General features: G+C 58.3%; 1 protein-coding gene across 2 annotated transcripts in view; it reads left to right on the forward strand.

The window, feature by feature from the left end:
* Nucleotides 1-13001, forward strand: part of UNC5B (unc-5 netrin receptor B) — an 81859-nt gene that overhangs the window by 43436 nt on the left and 25422 nt on the right. Inside the window, exon 1 of one of the 2 annotated variants that reach the window (XM_047825167.1) lies at nt 9738-9981. The exons of the other annotated variant lie outside the window; for it this stretch is intronic. The gene's annotated coding sequence lies outside the window, so the exon portion shown is untranslated. Of the gene's footprint in view, nt 1-9737; nt 9982-13001 lie in introns of those variants that run through there. 2 annotated transcript variants of the gene reach the window in all.

Consider the following 13001-nt stretch of genomic DNA (forward strand, 5'->3'; position numbering starts at 1 on the left):
CACTTTCACAGGTCTAAGGAGAACCTACCGTTCACCCCATCTGAAGATTAAGAAACTCAGGCTCAGAGAGGTGAGGTGGTTTGCCTAGGGCCACACAGCCAGTTCATGTATGAGCAGGACTGAGTTTCCTAAGCTCTCCAGCCAGACTCCGTTGTGATCACTTTTACATACGTGACTGTTTAGCTGAACAACAGGCCTGGGAGATTCACGTACACCTCCCCATTTTATAGAAAGGAACTTAGCGCACAGAGAAGACCTGTGGGCACAGTGCCTCTCAGCCACAGCCAAGTGCACCAGGTCGGTGGGCCTACGCCCCCCACCCCACTCCTGCATTTAGAGGCAGACAACCCTAGGCAGCTCCAAATCTGCCGTCGTGGACGTGGGAACACTGCTGATGCCTGGAACAGCACGGTCTGGGTCTGAGCCAGAGCCTCTAGGAGACAGACCTTCGTCGTTGGCCCTTGAGGTGGAGAGAGGTGGGGGGCACACAGGGCCAGGGGTGGGAGCTCTAGGGCCCACTCCGTTTCATGGCCCAGCACAGGGGTGGCCCAGAACTGCTCCCGCCTCCTGCCCAGAGGGTGGCTTCTCTGCTTTTGCCAACTGTCTCCAGCCCTTGTGTTTCCACGCCTGAGATCTAAAACTTCAGCTCAAGAAAGACATCCAGTCTTTCTTTCCGGGGGCCCCACCCTGGGGGCAGCAAGCAGGGGTGCTCAGGGCCCCCACCTCCCTTCCTCACAATCCCAGGGAGGAGATGGCAGTAGGTGGAGGCAAAAAGAGGCAGGCTGGGCCTGGGAGTTTAGAGGCCTCTGATGGCACCGGGTGTGGCCTATAATCCTGCTGGCTGGCCGCCCTGTTCCCTAATTAAAGTGTCCTTTTGAAAATGCCCTCCGGTCCAGGCCTGGCAGGGCTGGGAGAGGCAGGCCCCTCCCAGAAACCTCAGCAGCGTTCTCACCTCCTCTGGAGGGCCTCTAGGCTCAGGGCCTTTGGTCATCTTGGTGAGGCTGGGGGAGTCCCGTGAAAGTGAGGACCTCAGGGTCGTGCCCGGCTTTTCAGGGTACTGGTGCCCCAGACCCACCTCTCCCACACCCCTTGCTGAAGGCACCAGGCTGTCCTTGTCCGGAGAGCCTGGATCAAAGGCACTATTGAAGAGGCTTGTTAGAGCGGGGGATGCCAGGGGCAGAACGGCGCTTGGGGGGAGGGGGGGAGTTGGTAACCAGAAGACTGAGTCACCACGGGCCAATTGTGGTGAGTGGGCAGCGGGTGGCTGGAGCCAGCTTTTTGGGCTGGGAAGAGAGCCCAGCCAAGAGGCCCAGGAAAGGGGTGTGCTGGCAGCCCTGTGGAGAGGTTGCCCCTGGCTCACCGGGACACCTCCACGGGTGAGCAAGCCTGTTCCTCTGCAGTCCCTTACGCAAGCCGCCTTAGGTCAGGGCAGCAGACCAGACGGCCAGGTCAGTACTGCGGGGGCGGGGGCGGGGGCGGGGGTGGGCTTGAGTCTCTTGAGTCTCCCCCACACTGGAAGCCCAGAGTTGGGACTGGGCTGAGGGTGCAGTGAGAGTGGCCAGTGTGCACCCATGGAGGCTGGTCATTGAGTAAGAGCCACTCCATTACTGGGACGAGTCACCCCCAACTCTCTGGGCCCTGTTTTCCCCTTGGGTTAAGTTGGGGTGAGTGGGGACAGTTCAAGCCAGAGATAGTGGAATCTGTTTTTCATCACTTGATTGGTGTGACTGGGTGTAGCCCTGTGTTGAGAAGGAGTCTGAGGCCCTGTCCAGGCAGGTGGAGATTGATGATTGATTAGTAATGTCTGCCACAGCCTCTGGATGGGCCCTGCTGATGTGTATTTGCACATGAACTAGGTTTTCTCTACAACCCTCATATTCTCTACCATCCTGAGATTCCGAGGCTTGTCTGACAAGGCCTCCCACATCCTGGTGCTGCCTCTGGATCCTGAGATGCCAGTGGAAATGGGTCTCGATTTTTCTATCTCCAAAAGGGAGAGAAGGCCTTCACTGAGCCGTTCAGGCCTTGACTCTAAAACTCATCGTTCTCAGGGTCACCGAGCCCTTTCTTGTGCCCCGCTGTGTGCAAGATGGAGCGTGCCCGTGTTCCACAACCTTCTCCCTGTGTGAACCTGGCTGAGCCCTGGGAGTTTCCCTTTTACTGGCTGTGTGATTCGGGACAAGTCAGTTAAGCACTGACCCGTGTGGTTGGTAAAGTGGGGGTGATGGTGTCCGTGCCCGTGGAACACAACTGCGTGTGTAGCGTGCTTAGCCCCAAGATGGGGGTGCTCATGAAAGGCTCAGAAGAGCCAGTTTCTTTGCCCATTCTTGACCTGGGCTTTGGATGGGAATTTTGATGAGGGTGGGCGGGGGAAGTTCAAGGGCAGTTTCAAAGCATCACAGGCCCAGACTTTCGGCTCTCCGCCGCGCTCTGCGGTGCCGAAACCATAGCCCCAGCCTGAGCTGGCTTCTCCGTAAACTCCCCGGTCCCTCCCTCTAACCAGCCCCATAAAAAGGGAGCAGGGCAGGAGGGAGTCCGGCTGCAGACTTTGTAATTTGGCTTGGAGGCGGCTCCTGTTCGTTTTAACCAGGCTGTAATTAGGGCTGGCACCCGACACCCCTCATTACCGGAGCCTGGAAGGAGGACTCTAATTATAGCATGCTGGGTCCCGGCTGGAGTGGTGGGGGGCCAGGCAGAGCGGGGTGGGGGGGAGCTGCAAGGCCAGCAAACGGCTCTCCGGGGTGGGGCCGCAGTGCGTTCCCCAAGGCTCCTCATTTCTCTAGCTTCCAGAGCCATTCATGGGCAGGGTGGGGCATAGGTTGAATGGAGGCCTCTTCCCCAGGGAGAAGAGGACCCAGAGGAGCCCAGGAGGCTCATCCATTCATGCAAAAAGCATTTATTAAGCATCTACTGTGTGCCATGCTGGCGCTGGGAGTCAGCAGGAGGCACACGTGTCCCACCCAGCCAGGGATGGTGTTCAGGCAGAAAGTGCCACTAAGGACATCTTGCTGCTGAAAACATCTGAGTATGTCCACCCGGGGTGGCAAACAGCCCCTGTCTCGAGGCTTGAGGGTCCCCAGTTGCCCCATTCACTCTCCAGGGACCCTTCCCCAGCCTCACTTGGCACAGCAGGAGCTCGAGGACCCTGGCCCAGAGCCCACACAGGTGGTTAAATGCTGCGACTGCCACCGTGCATCTGGCCCCTGGGACGAGGATTGGTGGAGACCTGGGCATTGAACAAGGAAATGCACGGATGAGTATGTAACTCGAAAAGGTGATGAGGGCAATAAGGAAAAGAAATACTAGAGGAGGAGCCAGGGCCCCGGTGTAGCTGGGAAGGGCAGGCAGGGCCGGGCTCTCTGGAAGTGACCTTCCAGGCGAGACCTGAAGGCAGAAGGACTCAGCCAGGCGAAGACGGTGGGGTGATGATGCAGCATTCCAGGTGTCTCCACTGGAGGCCAAAAGAATGGAGGCCTGCAGGCTGGGAGCTTCTGCTCTGAGGTGTCCCCACGCCAGGGGGAAGCAGATGCGGTGGGATTTCTCCTGCACGTGGCGCAAAGAGGGCTCGACCGTGATTGTGGATGTACAGTGCCGGCCCGGCTCTGCCAGAGTGCTGTGTGACCTGAGGCCAGTCACACCCTCTCTGGGCCTTGGCATCCTCATCTGTCCCCTGGGAAGCCCCTGCAGACTGCAAGCCCTCCTTCCCTGCCACCACCCCTGGCTATTTGAGGAGGCTGTAAGTAGCAAATCCCATTGAAATACCACATTTTGGGACGCCCTGACTGAAGCGAGGGCCCTGCAGCCGGGGTGGGGGTAGGGAGGCCCGGGAGCTCTGGCTGAGAGGCTGAGAGCTTGGGGCTGAGAACTCCAGGCTGTCCCATTCTCTTTGCTGAGTTAAGAGCCACCCGGAAGCAGACACAAAGGCAATTGTCCTGAGCTGGAGTCTGCCCCTAGCCCCCCAGCCGAGAACAATCGGGGAGGAAAAGCAAGGCCATTTGTCCAGCACGGAGTGCGGCAGTGACGGCGGCTGGGAAAATGCCGAGTATTTCTCAGCTAAAATTAGACACCTACTAAACCTTTACATCAAGGGCAACCTGAAGCCTCTATTGTTTTGAACTTGAGATCCCAGAGGACATGGGAACAAGAGGGTCTCAGGACAAGCACGTGACCTTCTCTCTCCCAGGGGCTGGACCAGCCAATCCCAAGCCATCCCTCACACCTCGAGGGTGCCCAGTAAGGAGGAGCAGGCTAGGGGACAGAGGGACAGACGGGGAGGGAAGGGGTCTGGCTGGCCAAGGGCACCAAGTGTGGTGGCTGTCACAGCTCTGGTTCTCTACTGGAGACCTTCTGCCTTCAGTAGTGACACCGTTGTGCCCTGGGCCGAGTGGCTGGAGCGGGAGGGTTGGGGGGGGGGGGGGTTGTTGAAGGAAGTGCAAGAAACATAAATAAGAAAACAACTCTCCATCCTTTGTGGAGGAAGTGGCCAGAGTAGGCATCTCTCTGCCTGTCGGGGACAGGTCCTACCACTGGGCTCCCAAACCTGGCTTAGAATCTCTCCTCTGCTGCCTGGGGACTTGGGCAAGTTCCTTACCCTCCCGAGTGGCTTCGGGTAAACGGTGGAGGCGGATAGGTGAAGAGTCACAGTGTTGGAAAGATGGTGACAATGGTGACAGTAAAAACAACAACGCAGCTTATACTCAATACGTCTTTGTGCTGCGTGCCAGGCGCTGCTCTGAGCGGTGTCATCACTCCCGTTTTGCCGATAACGACACTGAGGTCCGGAAGGGCTAAGTACTAAGGTCCGAGGACGCAGGTGCAGGTGACGGCTGTCATTATCCTTACTGCCACTCGCCAGAACCCGAGTCAAAGCTGAGGTAGCGGGCACCATGCTGCCATGTGATTCCTTCGGTTCCTTTCGAAAAGCATCCAGAGGAATCATAGAAGCTCAGGGAAAGGGAGCTGACTCCATCAAGCACTGTTAGGTGGGCTAAGCGTTTGATACTTCTGTTGGGAGACACGAGAGCATAGAGGACCGGCAGCAGCCCCTGGAAACCTGTTAGAAATACACATTTCGCTTGTTAGAAATGCCCCGCCGGCGACCCGCTGAGGGGGGACCTGGTGGGAGAGGAGGAGGAAGGCCACGGTGCGCTGGGATTTACAAGCCCCCAGGTGACCCTGGTGCATGCGGCGGTTTGAGAACACCTGGCATAGAGGTTAACGAGCAGGGGCTTAGAGTCGGTGAGATCCAGATTTAAGTGCCGACGACCCTGCTCTGTGACCTTGGGCAAGTGACGTAGCCTCTCTGTGCCTCAGTTTCCTGGGTACCGGGGATCGTGCTGCCTCAAAGGTTGTTGGGAGTATTCAGTTGGATGATGTATGCCAAGCGCCCTGGGCAGTGTCTGGGAACGGGCTGGCCTGTACACAGCAGGGGACCCACTATGACTCAAGGCCATTGCAAAGGGAAAGGTGGACCTGTGTGGCCAGGGAAGCCCACGCGTCCCAGCTGGAGTGCAGCTCTCCCTCCGAAGCAGCCTAGCAGAGCTGAAGGTAACCCCACTGGCCCGGGGCTGAGGGGTCGAGGGTGGCTGACCTCCTCCCCACCGGGCTGGCTCCCCGGCTTTCAGGAGCCTTCAGTGTTCATCAAAGAGACACATGAACCGCATGAGGCCCTTTTCTCCTCCCCTTTCTCAGGGAAAGAGCAGAGGCGTCTCCAGGGAAACCAGGTTTGAGAATTAGTCTGGAGTCGGGAGATCTCCAGACCTTGGGCTCATGGGGTCAGGGCCCTCAGCTGCACGCGGGTGGCCTTGCGGTTTCCAGGAGAGTGTCCTGGTTCTTGTCCTCACCACCTGCGTGTTTTTGACGGCTCCTTGGAGGTCTCTGGGGAGCCCTGTTCCCTTTCATGCCCTTCCTCCCCAAGAGGAGGCTCCTGGGGCCGGGCCCAGCAGGGAGCACAGCCCTACCTCCAGGATCCTGGTGGGAACCCTCCCACAACTGTCCCCAGGTCCCCCGAGCCACCTACACGCTTCAGTGGCCGCAGCTCTCGCTGCGAAGTGAGCACACGCGTTCATGAGATTGTGTCCATTTTCCAGATAAGCCAAGGCCCCAGAGGGTGAGGCAGCCGGCCTAGCCGCAGGGTGAGCGGGAGGCCAGCCCGGGACTATTCTGGTTTTTCCTTCCACGGAGCCACGCTTCTCCCCTTTCTCCTTTCCCCTCTCAGACTCCCTTACCCCCTGGTAGAAATCCACCAAAGAGTGGCACATTGAGGGCTGTGGTGGAACAGGCTCAGAGCCATGGGACGTCTGCCCTGAAGTGACACGGTGGCAAAGCTGGGGTTGACCGGGTCCTACTCTTCTTCATACTGTGTTTCAGGCCCTTTCCTCCCCTCTGTCCTCACTGGGGCCCAGCTGCCCTTCTCCGGAGAAGAGCTCCGTCACTCAGTGCACCGGCCAGACACCTGCCCTCTCACCCTTCCTCTGGCTCTGGCTCAGAGGTCAAGGTGAGCAGGCCGAGCCCTGAGCCAAGGAGGCCCAGGGATTACATCAGCAGGTACAAACAAGCAGGCAGGAGCAGGGCTGGGAGTCCCGCGGGGCCGGGGGTGGAGCTCCACCCGCCCCACGCGAGTCTGTTTCATTCCCTTCTTCCAGCTTGCATCAGCCTTTTGCAGCTCCTGTCATCACCGCGTGGGCTGGGGCAGGGTGGGCAGCGAGTGGGGCGGCTGGTGGGCACCTCGAGCCCAGAGGAACAACCTAGATCTACTGGTCAAGATGTCAGCCAGTGATCCCGGCAGGCCCCGGCAAGACACGCCCACCATTTCTTACTGCAAAACTCAACGATAAAGAATTAGCCGGAGCACTGGGCCGCCCACCTGGCAAAATAGTTTCACACTTGGGACCTTGATAGTGCCAACAACCCTGGGCGGGGGGGTGGGTGGGGGGGAAGCAAGTAAAAGTGGCCCCATTTCCCAGAAGGCAAGATTGAGGCCCAGAGGGAAGCGGCTTGCCCAGGGTTGCTTCAGAAGCCAATGACAGCGCCATGTGTTTCGGCTTGAGAAAAATATGAGGGATTATGGGGGCCTGGAGAATGAGAAATCCCTATGGCAGTCGAGGTGGGAGTAGTCAAAGCATGCTTCCTGGAGGAGGTGGGCCGGCTCCCTGACTGAGAAGGAGGGAGCTTCAGACACAGCTGTAGCTTTGTTTCTGCACTGATGGTGGGTCAGCAGGCAGAAGGGCTGTCACAGGACTGTGAGGCTAGGCTAGAGGCAGACGGAGCGGGAGCCTGAGTCAAGATTTGGGATCCTTAACCTTGAACTTTTGCTGTGAGCTTCTCCTGCGTGGGACTGAAGCTTGGCCATTGCTCTCCAAGGCCCTCCCATAGGCGTGATCAAGGGGAGGCGAGGATGTTTGATGAATGAATGAAAGAGTAGGGGTGAGTCCCTGCCCACCACCCTGTCCCCCTCGAGGTATACCCGAGCGGCCATCTGGGTCTTCCCCTTGGCTTGAGACACCTGTCTCCCCGCGTCTTAACTGCTGTTAACAACTCAGCTGTTCACCGGGCCCAGGGCCAGGGTCTTCTCCACCAGTGGAACCAGAGGGAGGCAAGGGCAAGAGCACTGGGCCGAGTGCCAGGATGCCCACGTTCCTGTCCAGCTTTGCTTCCAACCTGCTGTGTGACCTGAACCCAGTTGCTCCCACCTCTGGGAGGCTGAGTCCGCAAGGTCCGCCTTCCTTGGGGTCACGGAACCTCAGCCCAGTCCTGGCCGCGTGGTAGAGGCAGAGCAGGAGCGTAGGAGTGTGGACGAAGGCCCGTGATGGATGGCCACCTTCTTCCCCTGCTCTCAGGGCCCGAGAGCAAACCCAGGTGGATTCCAGGCTCGGAAACGTACGAGAAGCCCCCGCACTGCTCGGCTCACCCTTGGCCGCGGGCACCTTCCTCTGTTCCTCTCCCCGTGACTCAGCCTCCACCTCTATTCATCTCTCCTCCTTCGTCCCATGCCCCATTTCACAGATGGGCAAAGGCCAGAGTCTGCACCCCCTTTCTCTCTGTCCCTGCCGTGGTTCTCTTTGTGCGAACGTGATGCCAAGATACCAGGGTTGCTGTAGCCACTGACTGGCTGTTTGCCCCTGGACAAGTCACTGCTCCTCTCTGGACGTGAAGGCCTTAGACTCAGGTCTAAGGGCCCGCAGCCCAGGGTCTGAGCTGCCTCCCCGGTGCCTGCCAGGTGGCCCACAGCCAGCACCGGGGCAGGGTCTGGCCGGGCGTGGTGATGGTGCCAACGGCAGCGGGCAAGGATCGTAGCAGATTTTCCACTTTGCAAAGTGTTGGCAGTTGTCTCCCCCCTGCGAGGAGGGCTTGTGCAGCCCTAGAGCATGATGTGATGCCGAGAAGGCAGGGGAAATTTGTGCCTCGGAGCGCCCTAAGAACAGGCCTGACTCCAGACTTCCCGGGAGAACATGCAGGCACCTTGCCTGCAAGGGGAGTCTGTCAGGCAGCCCCCGAGCCAGAGGCTGCACGCACAGGCTTTTTGACTTTTCCAGAACACAGGGACAGGATGCTGGCATCCTTCTGCCCAGCGCCCAAACGTGCAAAGCCAACCTCATGTCACCGCCCAGTGGCTCCCACACCAGCTCTGCGTCCGCATCCTGCGGCTTCTCCGGCGGCCCGGAAAGCTGTGCCAGGGGCAGCCGGGCCAGCTGGCCTGCGCCCGTGACGTGATGTGTGGGACTGTGCCGAGCGCCAGAGAGATGCCTTGTGCATTTCGCTGTGGGTTCAAAGCGGCTTAAAAGTCTCCGGTTAACAGCCTTGCAAGGGAAACAGAACATGCCGCTGTATATGGTGACACCTCATTAAGTAACAAAATATGTGTTGTGTCTAGAAAAGTCCAAGAGGACCGACGTCCCGTGTTCATTCTGGGACACGGGGGGGTGGGAATGGGTTGGTTTTATTTTCATTCTTGTTTCTTCCCAAATTGTCATCAGAAAAGGCCAAGGGAAAAAAAGCATTTTTATTAGAAGGACAAGGAGGATTTTTTTTTAATGTTAATTTATTTATTTTGAGAGAGAGAGTGCACAAGAGAGGGGGGAGGGGTGGGGGGGCAGAGAGAGAGAGAAAGGGAGAGAGCGAGAATCCCAGGCTGACAACCTGGAGTCAGATGAGGGGGCTCAGCCTCACCAACCGTAAGATCATGACCTGAGCTGAAATCAAGAGTTAGATGCTTAGCCGACCGAGCCACCCAGGTGCCCCTAAGGAGGTTTTTTAAAATACAGTCCCTTCTCCTCCCCTGGGAGTCTAGAGTCCAGTTTTTTCTACTGGCTCTGCTGCTCAGGTGCTGTGTGGTTTTCAGGCCAGGCCACACCCTCTCTGATCTCCATTCTAGAGGACAGGAATTAGATGGTCCCTGAGGTTAGTGGCATCCTTCAGCATAGGGTTTCCAAAGGGGCTGCCCCCGCCATGGCTCAGGTCAGCCCAACCGGTGGGCATCCCCTCTGGCCACTCCCTCCCACCTCCACCTGCCACCCCAGGTGTTAGAGAAAGTCCTGCGTCCCCAGGAGGCCCAGCTAAACAAGCAAACAGGATTTCCAGGTTCTCCAGAAGCTTGCCTTCCAGAGAGCAGACCTGTCCAGACACAGACAGCAAACAATCAAATACAGGAAGAAGGTATTTCAGAGGGAGATGAACTCTGTCCAGAAAAACAGACAAACAAACAAAACAACCGTAAACCCCAGGACAGTGCAGACCTAGCACCGGGGAGAGCAGAGGATGACCAGAGTACATTGGCGGGTCAGGGCAGGCCTCACCTGGGAAGGAGCAGGTGGCACTGAGGTCTCCGTGACAGAGAGTCACCACAGGAGCACAGGGAGATTGGCCGGCGGGGCGCGTGCATTCCAGAAGGAGACAACTGCAAAGGCCCTGCGGTGGGAATAAAGGAGGCACGTTCAAGGGGCAGGAAACACGCATGGGTGGCTTAGAGCACAGCGGTGACGGGTAAGCATCTGAAGTCAGACTGTTCAGTGAGGGGTAGGACTTCATTCCAGGTGCAAATGGAAGCCAAGGGGGGGGGGGGGTAGGCAGGGGAGGAATTTATTTCTGTCTCATAAGATGGTACCGGCTGCTGTGAGGGGAGTGGAGGGAAGAAGGGAGCACAGTGAGGAGGTCTGAGCGGGAGCACATGGGCTTGGAGACTGAAGCCGGGGGGGGGGGGGGCAGCCATGTGGTTGAGGCACATCTAGAAGGTTTATCTAGCAGCCTCCAGGTCCATCAGCAATGTGGGTGGGATGCCAGGGAGAGAAAGGAGGCCTCCCGACATAGGACTCCCAGCAGCTGGGTGTTTGGTAGAGGCTGAAAGTGCAGCTCAGACCCCCCGCCCCATCCTAACTCTGAATGGAGGAGAGATGACCAAACACAGGGGTCCCCACAGGCCTGAGCCACTGCTGTTGTCTTAGAGCATGGACGTAAACGGCCCAGAGACAGGAGTCACTGTCCCAGCCCAGTTGGGGCTCCCTGGGCATCCAGGGGAGAGAGGTTGTGGACTGGAACCGTGCATGGGGGTCTGCATGTGTCTGTTGGTATGAGAATGCGTGTCTGACTGTGATGTCTTGGGGGCTGTACCGGGCGAGGTTGGATCCCTGTTTGGCCCAGGCACCCAGAACAAGTCTAGGACTTGTCAGGCCCATGGAGGTAGGGAGGCCAGGTGCTGGGGTCAGGAAGCCAAGACCCTGTTCCCTTCCAGCCAAGCTAGTAAACTCTGGAGAGACTCCGTTTGCTCATCTGCAAAATGGGCAGGAAAATAGCTGCCCCCCTGCTAATCCCTCGGGGGCATGGTGGGCCAAAGGAGGCCTGTGGTTTAACAAGAAGAGCTTTGGGTTTCTTGGCAGCTATGAGTCTGAGCATGTCTTTTTTATTCATTTCCTTGAGCTTCAGGGTCCTCATCTGTGAAATGGACCGCCTACGTCCCAGGATTGTCGCGCTGCTCATGTGTGTTATCCCATCGTGTGCTGGCAACTGGTCATTATCTGGAATGTGATGGATGAGAGGGCTTTGAGCCCATTGTCAGAGAGAAGAGGGGGAAGCAGAATGCCCCCTCCTGAGGGCCCAAGCCTCCAGGTGTAGTGACACGCTGGGACCCGGGGCTCGGAAGGGGAGCCTAAAATTAGCCCTAGAGACGCCCAGGCCAAGGGAGTCCAGTGACCGAAGGAAAGGTGGGGAGGAAGGGCCTGGACCCTTGAGTGTGGAATACAGCCTCCCCAGGTACCCCTGGGAGCCTGAGCCCAGTAACTGTAGTGTCCCTCCCAACTTTGTAAGCAGTGGGACCCCCAATAAAATGGGCCTGGGCTCCATTCCAGGATTCTGAGCCCACCCTGGGGCCTCGTCTCCAGCCTCCCGTCAGTTCCTTCGCTTGCCCCTGAGCCCTTCCAGGGGAGACATTGAGGATCAGCCAGACACCCCCCTTCAGGATGCAGGCTCCTGCCACAGCTGGCCGTCTCCGTGAGGCCACTTCCTGTGGCCAGCACAGGAAGTGATGTCATGGGCACAGGCAGGTCTACAGAGGGTATGGGAAAAGGGCTGCGCAAGGGGCCTCCTTTGTTAGAAGTAGCTCCGCGTCCCCCAAGCCCGCCAGCCCCCATTTGTCATCAGTAACGGCCATTGTAACCACCTCTGAGGGGGGCCCCAGCCTGAACCCCACAGCCGCCAGAAGCCAGGGCCAGATGGAAGAAGGGCTTTGTGTCCAGGGAGGGGTCCTTCCATGGGGGGTTTATGTGTTTTTAAAACATAATAATAAGTGGCCTCCGTCCCCCCCACCCTCCCCACTCCCCACTGAGCACATCAGCCTCACGGTGAATGGAAGAGATTTTCCATGCAGTGGGAGGTCAAGTCTGGCGGGAATTAGCCCGTGTCCAGGGGCTAGAGAAAGACTGATTGCTGATGATAAATGTGCCCAGCGTGGGGTGTTTCTCGCTCCCTCACCTCCTGCCTGCTCCCCTTCTCTCCTCCCAGTCCTGCCCCACCGGTGTGGGCACCGCCTCCTGCCAGCCAGCCCTGGAGACACAGCCCTGGAGATGCCCGCCTCTTGGTGCTGAGCCTAGGGGGCTCAGGGCTGGCCTTGTCACCCACCTGGGGACAAAAAGAGTGGGCGGGGATGTCAAGGCCCCGCATACCACCTCAGCCTCATGCTGAGGTCTCTGCCCTGGGCCAGACGAGAGCGGCCCCGGCTGAGATGGATGGTAGTGAGTTTCCATCCCAGGCAGGGGACATACGGAGACCGCGCGTTTCCCCAAAGTTTCCTCCTCAGTCCCGAATCAGAAGCCGCGCTCTGGCCCGGCTTGGCTACTGATTTGCTGTGTGATGTTGATCAGTCGCTTTCCTTCTCTGAGCTGATAGAATGCGAGACTCCAGGCCCCTCTCTGATTGTGACTTCCTGTGCTTCTGTCTGTTCTCCCCTTTCTTACAGGTGGGGAAACTGAGGCCCCAAGGGGTGAAACAACCTCCCCAAGGTCTCAGTGGCAGAGTGGGGGTTTGAACCCATTCCTCTTGGGGTCCCGGGAAGGGAAGCAGAAGCCCTCTGTGAGGGTTTCTCATTCAGGAATATCTGAGCACACAGCTCTAGCCTCTCGCTCCTCTCAGCGGCAGCTCTGGAACATACGGTTTCTTCCCTTTGGTCCTGAAGCCACGTCCTTCGCCTCCAAGGCCCTGGCTCCTGCTTATTCCAGTGGCTTAGGTGCTGGTACCTCTTAAGCCTGTGGCCTTGACTTCTTCCCTGTCAGGTGGGAGCCTGTGTCTCCACACTGAGTCCTGCCCGGGTCCAGCACCTGGCCGGGTCCTCCTGTCAGGCTCACAGCTCTGTTCTGCCAGCTCCGCTCCTCTCCTAGGGCCTGGTTACCCCGTCCTGAACATTTCGGGGACGGCGGGGGGCGGGGGGGACACCGACGCTGCCAGACCCACCCTGGTTATCTCTCCTCCCGCATTTTAAGTGGGTTGTGAGCAAAACAGAACTCGTCCGTGAGGAA

This window comes from Prionailurus viverrinus, chromosome D2, assembly GCF_022837055.1.
Source record: "Prionailurus viverrinus isolate Anna chromosome D2, UM_Priviv_1.0, whole genome shotgun sequence".
Taxonomy (NCBI): domain Eukaryota; kingdom Metazoa; phylum Chordata; class Mammalia; order Carnivora; family Felidae; genus Prionailurus; species Prionailurus viverrinus.